Here is a 17,673-nt window from a genome sequence, read left to right as displayed (position 1 = left end):
ACTCCGTCCCGCTTTTCATTTTCAGCCTCTTCCCCTGTACAGCTTTATCAACAAATGACTCAAAAGGAAAACTGTTGCCTAGATTTGAGTTCATTCTTCTGGGCTTGGGGATCTTAATCCCTCAAATCCTCGTTGTCTTGGCAGCCTCAAACTCCAATTTTTGTGTTCCCAGCCCCATGAGATTGCTTCCGGCTCTGCTGCCTTCTCTTCTTCTTGACAGCGCCCTCAGGCTTTCCAGTCTCTTGCCCTGCACCAAGAATCAACAATGACCGCAGGAGAGAAGCACGATGCACAAAGGTGGGCTCACTGCAATGGGCTTCCCTTTTCTACAGGACATCACTGCTCAAGTCTGGTGCCTCAGCAGCGATCTGATGCCTTCAAGATGTCTTTGTTTGAATATTCTATCTGTATTTCTAGTTGTTCCTGGTGGAAGCACTGATTTGCTAGAAGCTACTTCATCACAGCCAGAAGTGGAAGTAATAACTTTTTGATGCTTATTAAGTTTCTACCACATGATACATGCCATAATACATAACCTACTTGTTGAAAAGCCATTGTTCTCAAGATGATTACTTTTCAAAGTGACCAAAATATTTGTACCTTTTTCTTATTATATTTGGGTTTTATCTCATTTTAAAGCTCTGAGAAGACCCAGTAGAGGAGAATGGTAACTGGTTTATTGGTTACGTGAATGAACATTCACTCTCTTATAGATCATTCCATTTACATAATGCAAATTAACATTAAATCCTTGGCAATTCATGTCATATTAAATCTTTGGTAATCATGGTTACCTGTTCCAGCTCCAAACAACCCTACAATGTGGATTGTATCCTTTTCTCTGAAGGGGAAGCTGAGACAAAGAGTGGGTTAAAAACGCTGCCCAAAGTTCCAGAGTATGAGGGAGGGCTGGAATTGAAACTGAATAGCCCACGTGTGGAGACCTCAGCTTGAAACTATGTTCTAATGAACAAAGAGCGTGGTGGAATCATTGTCCCTAACCAGCTGGGAACTACCAATTACATGATTGGGAAGTGGAGGGGCAATTTACCACAAATTGTACCTTAGAGGAGTTCTTCTGGACTTCTTCAATCTCGACATTTAAAGATCTTTCACAATTGCTTGTGAAGCAGCCAGCTCTACCTCTCCCTCCTTCCTTTTGTTAAGAGCTGTGTGGGAACCTTCTCTTCTAACGCTGAGAACAGAGGACTGCCTCTTGATTGCAAGAAGAGATGTACAGAGACCTCTAAAATCCCACAGATTTCTAACCTTTAACTGTAGGATTGTCAATACAGTTGTTTTAATTTAAATAAGACTTGAAGTCAAATGCAAAGCACATCTGATTAAAAGCCAACTCTAGAAAGAGAGGATCACTTGGGAAGTTCAGAACACTGGTCTCGGAGGAACAGCTTTCATAAGCCCAGAGAAGAACCATGGCCCTGCCTCTTAGAGGCCAGGAAATGGTCTCTTCGAACTTGGAGGTTCAAACAGCAGAAGTTCCCGGGGCCCTAGAAGGCAGTCAGGTCTCCTACGGACAGAAAGGAGCATGGCTGTACATCTCATTTCTATACTTCTGTCCTGGCTTTGTTGTTGTCACTGACACTATTGTTACTGGCAAAGGTTGCGCTTCCAAACATCTAATCAGGGGCTTCTAGTTAGCCCAAGGAGACCAGCTTTTGGTCTTGCCCCTTTACTCTTCATTGACTCCTGTGGTTATCTTTCCAAAGACAATGATGATAGAATGGCCTGAGGCTACTCTTCTGGTTTTTAACAGTCACCTTTAATAACTGTTTAACTCCAACACTACACTCTCTTTTTCTACCTGCGTGTATACAGCTACACAGTGGATCCTGCTATGTGGCTATCTCCCTGTCTCTGCAAACTCAACACAAATAAAACCAAACTCATCAATTTCCCCACAAAACTCCTGTCTTTCCTATTTCTTTGTTAACTATCATCTGTATTATATTATTTTATTTTTTATTTTTATTTATTTACTTTTTGTGAGACACAGTCTCCCTCTATCACCCAGACTGGAGTGCAGTGGTGTGATCACAGCTCACTGCAACTTCCAGTGCCCAGGCTCAAGCGATCCTCCTGGCTCAGCCTCTTGAGTAGTTGGGACTACAGGTGCATGCCACCATGCCTGGCTAATTTTTTAATTTTTTGTAAAGATGGGATCTCGTCATGTTGCCCAGGCTGATCTCAAACTCCTGGACTCAAGTGATCCTCTTGCCTAGGCCTCCCAAAGTGCTGGGATTACAGGCGTGAGCCACCGTGCCTGGCCTGTACTATGTTATTTTATAAGTGAGATCAGATCCAGGTTAGGGGGAAGACACAGTACAAAAACAGACCCATTCCAAGCCTGCACTCCACTCCGCCTGCCCACATTCCTCTCTACTGTGTTTGGAGGCTCGGATTGTTGCTTTGCGCTTCTCTAGTGAGTCTCTACAAGGAAACCAGCAGCAGCAAAAGAAGGAGCTGCTAATGCAGTGCGCTGTACCAGCTATGATGGTGACAGCCCTCACCCAGCCAACAGCCACTGCAGAAAGGGCCCTCTGTGCTCACAGAGTCACTACCATATGGATGAAGAAGCTGAGGCCCAGCAAGCTGGAGAGAGAGAGAGTCAATCAAGACAGAACTGAAACCAGAACGCAGGCTCCTGACTCGCAGCTGACAGAGCTTTCCATTTTAATACAGTGTTTGCAGATGTTGGTATTTCTTTGGGAACAAAGATGCTATATGAACAGCGACTGCTGCTATATGAACTGCGACAAGACAGGAACATTAACTAAGAGGGTCCCAGTTCACCCCCCAATTCCAAATCTTATATGAAAGAGGGTAAACCAGCTTTACTTCTTTTTTTTTTGTTTTTGAGACAGAGTGTCACTTTGTTGCCCGGGCTAGAGTGAGTGCCGTGGCGTCAGCCTAGCTCACAGCAACCTCAAACTCCTGGGCTTAAGCGATCCTCCTGCCTCAGCCTCCCGAGTAGCTGGGACTACAGGCATGTGCCACCATGCCCGGCTAATTTTTTCTATATATATATTTTTTAGTTGGCCAGATAATTTCTTTCTATTTTTAGTAGAGACGGGGTCTCGCTCTTGCTGAGGCTGGTCTCGAACTCCTGACCTCAAGCAATCCTCCCGCCTCGGCCTCCCAGAGTGCTAGGATTACAGGCGTGAGCCACCGTGCCCGGCCTACTTCTTAAACACTGAATCTGTCAACACCAAATGGATGCCGGCCTCCATAAATTTTTTCATATTTACACAATATTGATTGAGGGTTTTTATTATGGTAAAATATATATAATATAAAATTTACCATTTTAACCATTTCTAAGTATATAGTTCAGTGACAAGAGTACATTTATATTATAATGAAACCACCACCAATATCCATCTCCAGAACTTTTCCATCATCCCAAACTGAAACTCCATATCCATGTATCGATAACTCCCCAATCCTCCTTCCCCCACCCCCTGGTGACCCCCATTCTACTTTCCCTCTCTACGAATATGACTATTCCAGGCACCTCCTATAAGTAGAATCATATGGTATTTGTCCTTTTGAGTCTAGCGTATTTCACTTAGCACAATGTCCTCCAGGGCCAGCCATGATGTAGCATGTGTCAGAATTTCCTTCCTTTTTGAGACTGAATGATATTCCATTGTATGTATCTACCACATTTTGTTTATACATTCATCCATCAGTGGACATCTGGGTTGTTTCCACCTTTTGCCTATGGTGAATAATGCTGCAATGAACATGGGTGTATTAATCAAGATTTTAAAAAATACATGAATGTATCCTCATGACTCGTATCTATGTGTAGACATGCTGAAGGCATAAACAGGGCACCACACATCCTCATTTCACACAGAGGATCTGGCATCACCTCGCTATCCTCCACCCAAATGAAACCATAACTATCTGTAAAGATCAGTAGAGACTTTATAGTACCAAAGAAATAAAAGGAGGAAGAGGAGGGAGAGTAGGAGAAAAAAGGTGGGAAGAGAAGAGGGAGGAAGAAGAGAAAGAAGGAGAGAAGAATGCCTGGACATTTGCCTGAAATCATGGGGAATTTTGAGTTGCAGTGATTGCAAAGCTGATCCTGGTGTGTGGTGCACAAGCAGCCACCCTAGGGTTCCATCTGTACCACTCCCACCCCAGGAGGTCCAAACACCACGAATCCACTCAGGACCTATTAACTGGAGACCAGAGGCTTTACACAGGCTTGAGTCAATTCCGAGGGGAGGTGTGTTTTATTAGCACCAAGACAAACTCAGAGTGGCCTAGAGCGTCCTATTCTACCTACATCTTATAGCATTTAAGCCATATGATCTCAGTCATTATGGGTTTGGAAGGACAGGAGGAAAGAGATGCTGCTGATTCTCACTTGCCCCACCTCCTCTTCCCTTTCATGCACCCAGAGTCCCAGGATTCTACCGAGACGCTCTAAGAGGCCGCTTTAGAATAAATGACACAGTGCTCTCGGGCTTTGTGAAGTGCCTGCTTCTGTGCTTAAAGTTGTGAAAGAGCTCAGGAAACTAGGTGGAGGCCTGTGCGGGTCATCCCACTTTGCTGTAATGTATGGATAGGATTATCATGCTAATAACTATGCCAACAGCAACGTCTTAGTCCATTTTGCATTGCTATAAAGGAAACACCTGAGGCTGGGTAATTTATTTTAAAAAGAGGTTTATGGCTGAGCAAGGTGGCTCATCCCTATAATCCTAGCACTCTGGGAGGTCAAGATAAGAGGATTGCTTGAGGCCAGCAGTTTGAGACCAGCCTGATCAAGAGCAAGACCCCATCTCTACAAAAAATAGAAAAATTAGCTGGGTGTGGTGGCACATGCCTGTTGCCCCAGCTACTGGGGAGGCTGAGGCAGGAGGATCACTTGAGCCCAGGAATTGGAGGTTACAATGAGCTGTGATGATGCCACAGCACTCTAGCCCCGGGCAACAGAGTGAGACCCTGTCTCAAAAAAAAGAGGTTTATTTGGCTCAGGGCTCTGGAGGCTCTACAAGAAGCATGGCGCTGGCATCTGCTTATGGTGACGGCTGCAGGAAGCTTTTTCTCAAGGCAGAAGGCAAAGGGGGAGCAGGCACGTTACATGGTGCCAGAGGGAGCAGGAGGGAGAGGAGGGGGTGCCAGCTCGCCTGTGAACAAACACAGCAAGGTGAGGACTCACTCGTTACCTCAGGGAGGGCACCAAGCCATTCATGAGGAATCTGCCCCCAACACCAAAACACCTCCCGCCAGGCCCCACCTCCACTGGGATCAAATTTCAACATGAGATTTGAAGGGGACAAATATACAAACTGTATCAAGCAATATAAAGTTCATACTTTTTAACCTTTGCTCACGTGAAACTTTTATTTTTATTATTACTACTTCTTTTTTCGAAGCCATTTCAGACTTTGTTTTCCTGGACCCCACCAGAGGAAGTTGCTGGCATGATGCTCCCTCACCCCCAAGCAGGGCAGCAGGGGAGGCAGGAGGGCTTGTTCTTGAACAGGAAAGACAACATTTGTGGAAACCCTCAGAAACAAGCAGAGGAGCCCTGAGGGCAACTGAAAGGCCCATGAGTGTGTAATTCTCACTGTCAGCCTGGCTTTACCTCCAGCCTGTTGTCATATGATTCACATCTGTAACTGATCTCCCAGTTAAATGTTTTCCAATTCTGCTTTCTCTCAGAACCTATATTAACCTTAAAGCAGTTCATCTGCTCGGAAACTGCCGGAGTTTCCTTTATGCCGAACCCTGCTGGGTGTAGCTGTAATTGCTGCCTGGAACTTAAGGCCCTTCGTGGCAGGGCCCTAAAGGACTCTGGCTCCATGGAAGGAGGTGTGCCTCCCTCTGGAAGCCGGTTCTACCACTTACTAGCTGTGTGGCCTTAGTCAGGTCCCCACACCTCTAGGTGCCTCAGTTTCCTTAACTGCAAAATGCGGATGATAACAGGACCTACCTCACTAAGCTTTTGTTGGAATTAAATGAGCTATGATTCATAAAGCACTTAGAATCATACTTAGATAAGTGCTTTATTATCAAATGTCACCCTACTTCAAGCACCTGTGAGGCAACCCCCCCCCCCAACTCAGTTCTCCAAATCCCTTCACTGGGCTGTATTCCTGTGTAGACGCTTCCTCGCCACGGATGCCCAACACCAGTCTCTCAGTTTGGGTCCTACCATCCTTCAAGGCCCAGCTCAAATCTTCACGACCCCACACACCCTTTCTTGCTTCCCTTTTGTCCCTCTGAACATCCTCTGCATGTATCTCACGCTGTTTGGGGCTGTGGTTACTGTAATCCTGCCTTCCACGAGAGGGAAAATAAAAGTGCTCTGCGTATTATAAAGAGCCACACAGGCTGGGCGTGGTGGCTCACGCCTGTAATCCTAGCCTTCTGGGAGGCCGAGGCGGGTGGATCGCTCGAGGTCAGGAGTTCGAGACCAGCCTGAGCGAGACCCCGTCTCTACTAAAAATAGAAATAAATTATCTGGACAACTAAAAATATATACAGAAAAAATCAGCCGGGCATGGTGGCGCATGCCTGTAGTCCCAGCTACTCGGGAGGCTGAGGCAGGAGGATCACTTAAGCCCAGGAGTTTGAGGTTGCTGTGAGCTAGGCTGACGCCACAGCACTCACTCTAGCCCGGGCAACAAAGTGAGACTCTGTCTCAAAAAAAAAAAAAAAAAAAAGAGCCACAGAGATGCGATTATACTAACAACAGTGGCGTCATCTCCAGCCCAGCACGGTGGTAGCATGAGGGCAGGGGTGACGTCTATATATCTTTGTTTCTCCCACAGTGCTTTCTGAGATAAAATTTGTGAGTAAATTTTTTCAGTGCACGAGTAAATGACTAATTCCGTAGGGTGTTAGGTTATCGGGTGGGTTTTCTACAGCGAGGCCACGGCGGGAAAGGGAAGCGAGATGCAAGTATGTTGATGGGAGAAGGGAGGATGTTTTTAGACCACGGGTATTTTTCAGGAGGTCAGTGTGGAAAGCTCCGAGAAGCCAAAGGGCAGGCAAGTCAGGAGGCTGTTCAGCCTCTCCAAAGGTTTCTTCTGGGCCTTCCTTTCAACTCAAGCCAGAGAATTGCTCCAGGCTTTGCTTCCCACTTTCTATTCCAAACTCACTCTCTCACCTACTTTTCCTGGTGTCTGCACGTGTCAGTTACAGTTCTTACTTGCAAGCAATAAAACTGACTTGGTCTCACTCAACCAAAAGACAATGTCCTAGAAGTACAGAGGGGGCTCGCGAAACCAAAGCAGCTAGAGCGTAGGCTTGGAAGACACTGGGGTTAGGAGAGCTATGAAGGCCCAGGCATCAGGAACCACAGCCGCTGTCACACCGCCGGACAACCGGTTACTGCTGCCCTTGGAGTTGTGAGCCTTCTATCTTTGACTCACCTGCCAAGGCAAAGCCCTAGGAGAGAACGTGTGACTGGCCAGGCTGGGCCGCATGCTCACGCCAGGCTGCGGTGGGAGGGGAAACGGAGGACATGGCCCTTTCGGCTTCTGTCACAGGAAGCAGGCACTGTGTCCTAACAGAGCACACAGCAAGGCAAAGGTGATTCCCTAAAAGGGGATTTGGGTGCTACTGAGAAGGGAACTGGATGCTGATGTCGAAATGACCAAAAATAGCGACCAGGGACCTGTGTTTCGATTCTCCTTTCCAGTGTAGCCCACCCGGGTGGATAAGCCACTTGCACGGATCTCAGGTTTTGATTCTCCTCCCCAGGAGGCTGCCTTTCTTTCTTGGTGGCGTGGGCTGCTACCTGAGAGCAAAGGATGCCACACCGCATGGTCCTGGGGTCCTAGGCCAGGCCTGGTGCTCTGTGCCCCCGAGGATTTGGAGCAGGGGCAGAGATCACACAGAGGGCACAGGATGGGCCTGTGCTCGCAGCTCTGGGCACTGGAAGGTCAGAGTAGAGATGGAAGGTTTTTTCTGTTTGTTTGTTTGTTTTCTTAAGGGTTGGGGGGCTGTGAGGAGGGGTGTTCAGTTGCCTTGTTTTTGTTGAGACAGACTCTCACTCTGTCACCCTGGGTAGAGTGCAGTGGCATCACTGTAGCTCACTGCAACCTCCTACTCCTGAGCTCTAAGCGATCCTCCTGCCTCAGACTCCCAGGTAGCTGGGACTACAGGCGAGCGCCGCAGTGCCCAGCTGGGTTTTTTTTCCCCCTCTCTTTTTGGTAGAGATGGGGGTCTCACTCTTGCTCAGGCTGGTCTCGAACTTCTGAGCTCAAGCGATCCTCCCGCCTTGGCCTCTGAGAGTGCTAGGATTACAGGCGTGAGCCACCATGTCCAGCTGAGACAGAAGTTAAGAAAGACAAAGCAAAGCAAGCTAAATTAGCCCTGCAGTCATGCTACTCCATGCCTCACCTGCGAGGCATTTAGTGCTAAGGAGAGCAGGGAGGCTGCAAGAAGAGCCATCTCCATTTAATATCTGTTGTCTGGAGCGACTGTCTGCAGCAGGGTCTATGTGAAAGGAACGATGAAAAGCAAGGGACAGTTTGCTAGTGGGAGGCATTTCTTGGAAAGTTCACCTCATTCACAACAAATGACACAAGACGGGATGGTCCCCATTCCATCCCTGGCCTTTGCTATCTGTCTGTGACACCTAGAACTGTGGCAGCCACCTTGTGACTACAAGCGACAAGCCTGAGGACAAGAGCCCACTCCCTGAGGATGCTGGAGGAAAGGGACTCAGGCTCGATCTGGATGATGTTGCTGGGCTGCAACTTGGAAAGTCCTCCAGACGTTCTGGTACATCAGACAATGTATTTCATTACTGTCAAAGACACTAGTAGTTGTGTTTTTGGTTACAAATGAAATCACCCTACCTGATACAGCCTTCTAGCCAATACTCTAAGCCTTGGCACATACTAAGACCCACTGACATCATGTAACCTTGGAGTGAGAGCCTAGAGAGGGAAATTCTCCCCATCCAAAAAAGGAGAGGGCTTTCTGCAGCTGCACAGAGAATGCATGCCTCAGGCCGGCCCTCCTACTCCTTATCCTTTGTCTTTTTTGGAAAAGCATCATGTAATTTGGGACCATAGATATTGGGTAATTACTATGGCAATGATTAGGGATTCACTTCAGGAATAAGGAAATATAATTATGGTCCCATTTCAGCTTGTTTCCATGACAACTGGGGCAATTGCAATTGATCAGCAGTTTTCTTCCTAAACAGATCCGTGAGTCTCATTCAAATGAAATGTTAAAGAGCAATTAAATATCCTCGTCAAACAAACTAGAGTTGCTGGAAAAGACTGGAATCAGATTATAATTTGTGTGGCATCTTAGAGGCTCATTCCAGACTCTGGTATTCTAGGAACATATATGGTACTCAGTAGGCTACAGAGTACCAAATTACCTGTTAATTACAATAGAAACAGATATGTCACATAAATCCAAGGAAGAGGAGGACAAGTTTGGAATCTTAAAATACAGAATCTTAGAACTGGAAGTCAGAGGGTCACCTACTCCAGCCCCTAGGCCCAGTCCTGTGTCTACATCACATGGGACGAGCGATCGTCTAACCTGCCGCTAAAGCTCTGTTGGGACTCCCTGGCCTCCATGCTATCTATCCACTCCTCAGTTTCCCCATGTGGAGACAGATCTTTTCATAAACCTCTCTAGTTGTCATCTGAATCAGTTTCCTCTTGGTTCTTGCTCTGGACATAGAACACTAGTCATCAACATCCTCTTTATCTCAATAATAATATTAACCTGCATTTGTAAAGTGCTTTATTGCAGATAGGGTAATGTCAGATGCATTTTTTGGTCCTTATAATAATCCTGGGAGGCAGCATATCCACGTAACAGATGAAGGGGCTGGTTAAGGTCACACAGCTCACGAGTGAAAGCACCTGGCAGCACAAGAGGTCCCCAGTCCCGATCTGCTGCCTCCCCCACACAGCGTGCCACTAAGAACTGCCGTGACTGATCCATCACCCTTCTTTCCCCCTAGACTTACTCAGCTCTGCTCTATTCATTCTCCTCCTTAGTCCCTAAATTTCATTTAATGGGTTTTGTATCTCTTTTCTATTCCCTGTTCAACTTCAGCACATTCCGGGTTCCTAAGGATGGAGGATAAATGACCAAGTAAAATAGGTTTTCTTTAGTCTTCATCCTCTGAAAAGTGTCAAGGCACACACTGGTAACCAGGGAGCCTGAGCTTCACTGTCAGTTTGCTGGTGATATGTTATGTCATGACACCAACCATGTAATCTTCCTTTTCCAGAGTGTCAGAGGGACAATGATACTCTTTACCATGGTGGGAAACTGGAGGAAAAATTAGATGAGCAGTGACTTGTACAGTGGGAAGAGCCAGCACGGTAAAAAGAGCAATACTAATACATTCATTAAATGAATTATTACCGAAGGCCTGCTATGTGCGGCACAGCGCTAGGGGCTGGGAATACACTGGGTGGAAAGCCGTAAGGCTCTCCCTCATGGAAAGGTAAAGGACGCTGGGAGAACAATGTCGGGAGAGGGGCCTGATCGAGACAGAGGGGATCAGAGAAAGCTTGCCCGCCCACCCCCGAGGAAGTCGCATTTGTGCAGAAAAAGTCCAGGATGAAGAGGAATTGGACAGGTGAAGCGGGTGGAGATGGGAGATGGGCTGTTCCAGACAAGGATTACCCTGTGCAAAATCAGCAGGCTTGGATTCTGGTCACAGCTCTAACACTAATAGTGCTATCATCTCTTTGAGCCTCAGTTTCCCCATTTGTAAAGTGAAGGTACTGGATCAAGACTAAAAATCACTCTAAACCTTTAATTTTACATTCCCACCAGCAATGTATGAGGATTCCAATTTCTACATATCCTCACTGACACAGTTTGAGTATTTGGCTCCTCCAACTCTCATTCTGAAAGGTGATCCCTAGTGTTAGTGGTCAGGGCTAGTGGGAAGTGTGTGGGTCATGGGGGCGGATCCCTCATGAATGGCTTTGTGCCATCCTTGATGCACATGCGTGAATTCTTAATCTATTAGTTTTCTTGAGAGCTGACTGTTAAAAAGAGCCTAGTACCTCCCCCCCCCCCGTTTCCTCTCTCACCATGTGATCTCTGCACACACTGGCTCCCCTTCCCCCTCTGCCATGAGTGGGAGCAGCCTGAGGCCCTCACCAGAAGCAGATGCTGGCACCATGTTTCTTGTACAGCCTGCAGAACCAGGACTCAAATAAACCTTCTTTCTTCATGAATTACCCAGCCTCAGGTATTCCTTCATAGCAACACAAACAGACCAAGACCTCATCAATACTTGCTATTATCTATCTTTTTTGGTTGTAGCTTTCCTAATGAGTGTGAAGTGATATCTCATTTGTGGTTTTGATTTGTATTTCCCCCACGGCTAATGATGTTAAGCTCCCTTTCTTATACCGTACATAAAAATTAACTTAAAATGGATTACAAACCTAAATGTAAGAACTAAACTTATAAAACTCTTAAAGAAAACAAAGGAGTAAATTTCCATGACCTTAATTAGGCAGTAGTTTTTTAGGTACCAAAAGCACAAGTGACAAAAGACAAAACAGATAACTTGGACCATATCAAAATTAAATTAGACCCTAAGGGGGCCAATGATGTTTTATGTGGGTTTTTATTTTTTTTGTTTTGTTTCATGACGAGGTCTCACTCTGTCCCTCGGGCTAGAGTGCAGTAGTGTCATCCTAGCTTGCTGCAATCTCAAACTCCTGGGCTCATGCAGTCCTCCTGCCTCAGCCTCTAGAGTAGCTGGGGCTACAGCTGTGCACTACCACACCCGGCGAATTGTTTTTTTCTTTTTTTAGAGATGGGGTCTTGCTATGTTGTCCAGGCTGGTCTTCAACTCCTGACCTCAAGTGATCCTCCTGCCTCAGCCTCCCAAAGTGTTGGGATTACAGGTGTGAGCCACCACACCTGACGTACAAAATTTAATTTTGATATAGTCCAATTTATCTGTTTTTTGTCACTCGCACTTTTGGTACCTAAGAACCAAAAACCTAATAAAGGTTACAGAAGTTTACTCCTTTGTTTTCTTTTAAGAGTTTTATAATCTTAGTTCCTACATTTAGGTCTGTGATCCATCCCTTGCATTTCCACATAAATTTTAGGATCCACTTGCTAATTTCTGAAGAAAAAAAAAGATAGCTGGAATTTTTATAGGGACCACATTGAATCAGTAGATCAATTTGGGGAATGTTGCCATCTTAACAATATTATGTTTTCTAATCCATGAACATTGGATGTCTTTCCATCTGTTTAGATCTCCAATTTCTTTCAATGATAGTTTGTCATTTTTAGTGTATAAGTTTTGTACTTCTTTGGTTACATTTATTCCTAAGTATTTTATTGTTTTCGGTGCTATTATAAATGGAATTGTTTCCCTAAATTCGTTTTCAGATCATCCATTGCTAGTGTACAGAAATACAGTTGAAATACAAAGACTTCAATCTTCGTCAGGTACAGGAGCTCACACCTGTAATCCTAGCACTTTGGGAGGCTGAGGTGGGAGGATCACTTGGGACCATGAATTTGAGACCAGCCTGAGCAACATAGGGAGACCTCATGTCTACAAAAATTTTTTTAAAAATTAGCCAGGCATTGTGGTGCACAGCAGTAGTCCTAGCTACTCAGAAGGCTGAGGCAGGAAGATTTCTTGATCCCAGGAGTTTGAGGTTGCAGTGAGTTATGATGATGCCACGGTACTCTAGCCTGGACAACAGAGCAAGACTCTATCTCAAAAAAACCCCCAAAACTCCAATCTCTTGTCCTGCAACCTTGCTTAACCTTGTTTATTAGTCTAACAGTTGTGTATGTGTGTATTCCTTAGGACTTTCTATATGTAAGATCACGACATCTGCAAATAGAAATAGTTTTACTTCTTCCTTTCCAAGACTAATGTCTTTTATTTCTTTTGCTTCTCTAATTGTCCCAGCTATAATATACAGTACTGTACTGTACAGTACAGTGTTGAATAGAAGGGATGAGAGAAGACATCCTTGTTTTGTTCGTGATCTTAAAGGGAACACACTCATTCTTTTACCATTAAGTATGATATTAGCTGTGAATTTTTCTGATGCGCTTTATCAAGTTGAAGGAGTTTCCCTCAATTCCTAGTATTGAGTGGTTTTTTTTTTTAATCATGAAAAGGTGTTGGGTCTTATCAAATGGTTTTTATGTACATATTGAGATAATCGTGTGGTTTTTGTCCTTTATTTTATTAATATGCTATGTTATATTGATTGATTTTTGTATGTTAAACCAATCGTGGGATAAATTCCACTTGATCATGGCACATAATCCTTTTATATGTTGCTGGATTTAGTTTGCTAGTATTTTGTTGAGGATTTTTGTGCCTAGAGTCATAAGGGATATTGGTCTGTGAGTTCTTTTTCCTGTGACGTCTTTGCCCGGTTTTAATATGAGGGTAACTCTGGCTTCATATAGTTGGAAATTTCCCTCCTGTTCTAGGTGCCACATTTATTCTTGCATGAAAGTTTCTGCTCATGCCATTATCTGACCGGCTCATGGCTTGCCTCTCAGCTACTCCAAGTCCTGCCCATTGTTTGGAGCCAGCTCAAGGCCTCCTCATTCCTGAACCCTTTCCTGACTGCTCTAGTCCCAGAGGGAGCTCACCTGCTCTGGAACCTCTTCACGTCTCACTGTGCTTACAGCTGGCAGTTAATATAAAGTGCTGTCGTTGCGCATGATACAATAAATACTAGGTGTTCAACAGAAACTGGAAGCAGGGCAGGTGAAGTCCCAGTGAGTAGCAGAGCCTCAGTCAGGCAGCTGGAGGCGGGTAGACAGCTGACCTAGTGACCCAGGACCAGTATGACAACTCAGGGCCATGTGACTAGCTCCTCAGTGAAGCTGCAGCCACCCTGAGAGGCAGAACAGTGGGCAGTTTCCTAAGAATGCACTCTTTATTGCTTGAATAGTGGCTCAGGGACTCACCAGCTACATGACCTTAGGCAAGTCACTCTCTAGCCTTAGTTTTCTCATCTTTGAGCTGGGGATAATAACGTCAGCTTTAAACAGTCATGGTAAATATTACATGACTTCACCTATGCAAAACACATCATATTAAGTTCAATTAGTGGTAGCTTAACTACATGCCATTGCATATTCTCAGTAAAAACAGGGTTTGTGGTCAAAGGAATCTTAAAAATGGCTCCATAATACATCCTACTTCTTAGGTATTCACAGGACACATTAGCATAGTAGAAGATTTGTCAAGTCCCACATAAAGGCTCCTATTTAATTTATTTTTTCCCAGAATTTCCCAAACGTATTTACCAAGATGACTGTTTCCCCCTTTTTAAATGTAACATCTACTTAACACACTACTGGAAACTATTTGTTGTATTTAATTAAGAAAGGAAGTCACATTAAATTGTTAAAAACTGATCATCTTTTATTGCTTCGCTTTACCCAAGGAATGTATAATTTAAAAGCAGCAGCCTAGGAGAGATAAAGGCTTCTAACCTAGAGAAAGAACAGAATGCTTTAAAAGCCCAAAGGAAATGGAAAATTTCAAGCAGAAGGACCAGATCAATAAGCAGCTATTCTTGGCCATGAAGACATTTCTAGAATTACAGATTCTTGGAGTTTGACAGCATGTTAAAGGTCAACTCCTTTAAAGCTAAAATTCCCACCCAGTGCAGAAATCCCACCTTCACGGCCCTGCAGGCACATGCCTGGCCTCCCATTTTTAAGCAGCTCTAGTAATTAGGAAACTGCCTCTCACACTGGGCTGAAATCTGCCTCCTTAGAACTTCTACCTAAGATTATGTTAATGGAATTTTGAGTTTTGTGTTTTAGTGAGAACTGTTCATTGCTGGAGACAGCAAATAAGATGCACAGAAAGTTTTCTGAATCATTATCACAATGTAAAATACCACGTCTATTAATTGAACAGTGAACTGAAAATAAGAATTGTTGGGAATAACACTTCATTTTCTCTATCTGTAAATAGGGTGAATAATCAAATTTCGGCTATACCGTCAGCAATGCATGTAAATATTTACTTTGTGGGTAACATTACTTTCTAAGTATCAATTCCCTAGAAAGAGGGAATACATATTTTTAATAAATTACTTCTATTTTCTTGTGTTTCCATCTTTTTGTTCCCCCCAATGTTGTCCAGGTTGCAGTGCAGTGGCTATACACAGGCACAATCATTAACACATTACAGCCTTGAACTTCTGGGCTTACGTGATCCTCAGCCTCCTGAGTAGCTGGGACGATAGCCATGCACAACCACACCCAGCTCTGTGTTTCTATCTTAAAGTATTTAAAGTGAGATTTAAAAAAATTCATAGTTCAAAGCTTGTCCTTATGGCTTCCTTATTTATAAGAAGAGGTTATTATAAAAACAAGTGTTTCATTAAACTATAGTACATGTCTCATAAATGCAGGTTTACAAAGAAGAGTCAATAATGAGAATAGGTGACACTACTAGAAATGTAGCTGTTTGATTCAAAGTGGAATTTTCCAAGGCTTTGTAAAATCTAAAACCTTAAGGAAAACCCCAAGAAGTAATAGAATATAGGACTTAAATGGGAAGAAAACCACCAGGGTCCAGGCTCCTCTAAGAGTCCAACATGATTCAATTAGAAATCAGACTTGGAAAAACCACAACCTACTGTAAGAAGGATGGCTCATGTTTCCATAGGTCTGTCCTTCCAAAGGAGAACTTTCCAGACTTGACTTCATTTTGTTTTCAGCTGCTACTTGGTCATATCCTAGTATGTGTTCCTCATTCAGATACTGTGCAGCAAAAAAAGGTTCACATTCCTATTTTGCAACTGAAGAAATTGATAAAATAAAAACTGATTGATACTGCACAATACTCAAATCTCTATCAGTACTGACATTCCAGCAGTTGGGTTAGAGCTAGCTGTGCTCATCTTTCAGTTAAACCCTTCCCTTTAGTTAAATTCAATAGTTTTCTTACCCTAAAGGGTAAAGACGATAGAAAATAAATACTGGCCTGTCAAGGAAAGAGTCAGCATTAGGACTAACAAATGCTATTGGTGAACACCGTGAAGCTTAACATGCAATGCTTGGCTGAGGGTTTTGTAATTTGGGCACAACGCTAGTGTCTATTAGAATTTACTTACTGACACGCGACACAGAGGATGTTTTTATCTTTGTCCTTGAAACACAGCAAGAGTATCACAGATTACACCATCTAGTCCTTCAACTTAACTTATGCAGGGCCAGGCATTCACAGGACACATTTTTTTTTTTTTTTGAGCATGTAATAAGAGGCTGAATAAAACCTAGTCCCTGACTTCGTGGAACTGACAGTCAAGCAAGAAAGACAGACAAGCAAATCAATAGTTTCCATAGCAAGTGACAAGTTCTTTGCCGGAACTGGGCGCACGATGCCAGGGGAACACAGGCAAGGGCAAATAAATCAGATAGGGTTGCTGGAAACGGCTTCTCAGAGGAGCTGATTTCTAAGCTGTCAGTATCAGTGTGTAACCATCTCTGACTCTGACTTCAATTCCCAGAACTCAGGTGAGAAAGTACCTCCTGATCCTGCTTTTCTGAGTTCCTGACACTGTCACAGCTAGATTTAGTGCCTGTGTTTTATGAGGGGGGAAAGGAAGGGAGGGAGGAAGAAAGGGAGGGAAGGAGGAAGAGCAGGAGAAAAAGAGCAGGAGTAAAAAGCTCTGACACAGACAGGTTCCAGAAGTCGCCAGGGGTTACGGGTGACCACCTGTGCCCAGTCTGCATCCTCAACAAGGGCGTAGTATCTAGCCCATGACGCCCTTTCTCTTTGCAAAGCAATAGCACATGGGAACAAAACATGGTCTTCTCCAATCTGAGGAACCCTGGGGAGCTGAGCCAGTGAGGTGCTGCCTCCTACCACACTCGAGGACAGAGAAATGCCTGCCCCATCCCTGTGTGCACTGGAAACTGAGGTCAGACTCATTCGCTAACTCTCCAAGGTGACTTCTCCACACAGAACGTCCCAAGTCTTCCCCCTTCCCAGAGATGGAACACATTTGTGATTCTGTCCTGTCTGCTGAAACCAAAACCAGCACTTACCTCCTTTGGGATCCCATCCCCCACCCTGGGACTCCACCAAAGATCTGAAAAGCAAGCTAAGTTATTACCTTAGACTGTCCTCCAGCGTCTCCTCATCGGAAGAGAAAGTCCCATTGCTGACACTCTGCTCAGAGTAACTCTTCTTCCCCACTGACTCCTCCCGGGACAACGATGCTTCTTTCTTTTTCCTTTTGCCAAACAACTTCTTAAAAGGCTGGAATTTGCCTCCCTTCTTCTTGTCTGCGGATTACAAGATAAACACACGCTGCAGTCTGGCAGGGCTGCACCTCGGAGCCTAAGAGCAAATTACAACTAAATGCCTCTGGCCAAGGCAGCTGGGCAAAGGGCAGCCACTGGCCCCAATGAGCAACCAAGCCCTGTGCCAGGAATGTCAGGACCAGCCCTGATGTGGCCCGTGCACAGTGGCGGAGCACAAGCCCAGAGCATGCTGAGTCCTCTGTCCCCCAGGCTCCCAAGAAACGTCTGGGGAGAACAAGAAGAGGCTCCAAGCTTCATGGTGGCCAACACAGCACCCCTGTGCACATGCTACTCGAAGGTGGTGCCTACTTTCTTTAACAGAGCAGATGGCCTGTGCCTTTCTTGGTGGACGAA

General features: G+C 44.8%; 1 protein-coding gene across 3 annotated transcripts in view; it reads right to left on the bottom strand.

Moving 5' to 3' along the window:
* Positions 1–17,297, bottom strand: part of CRACD (capping protein inhibiting regulator of actin dynamics) — a 46,837-nt gene extending 29,540 nt beyond the window's left edge. For 2 of the 3 annotated variants that reach the window (XM_045531662.1, XM_045531660.1), the window contains exon 1: positions 17,130–17,283. The gene's annotated coding sequence lies outside the window, so the exon portion shown is untranslated. Of the gene's footprint in view, positions 1–17,129 lie in introns of all 3 variants that reach the window. The other variant, XM_045531659.1, reaches the window with a different exon arrangement.
* Positions 17,298–17,673: the final 376 nt, after the last annotated feature.

Source organism: Lemur catta, chromosome 19 (genome assembly GCF_020740605.2).
Source record: "Lemur catta isolate mLemCat1 chromosome 19, mLemCat1.pri, whole genome shotgun sequence".
NCBI classification, from domain to species: Eukaryota; Metazoa; Chordata; class Mammalia; order Primates; family Lemuridae; genus Lemur; species Lemur catta.
The sequence above is the reverse complement of the archived record's forward strand: the minus strand, read 5'-3'. Positions and strand labels throughout refer to the sequence as shown.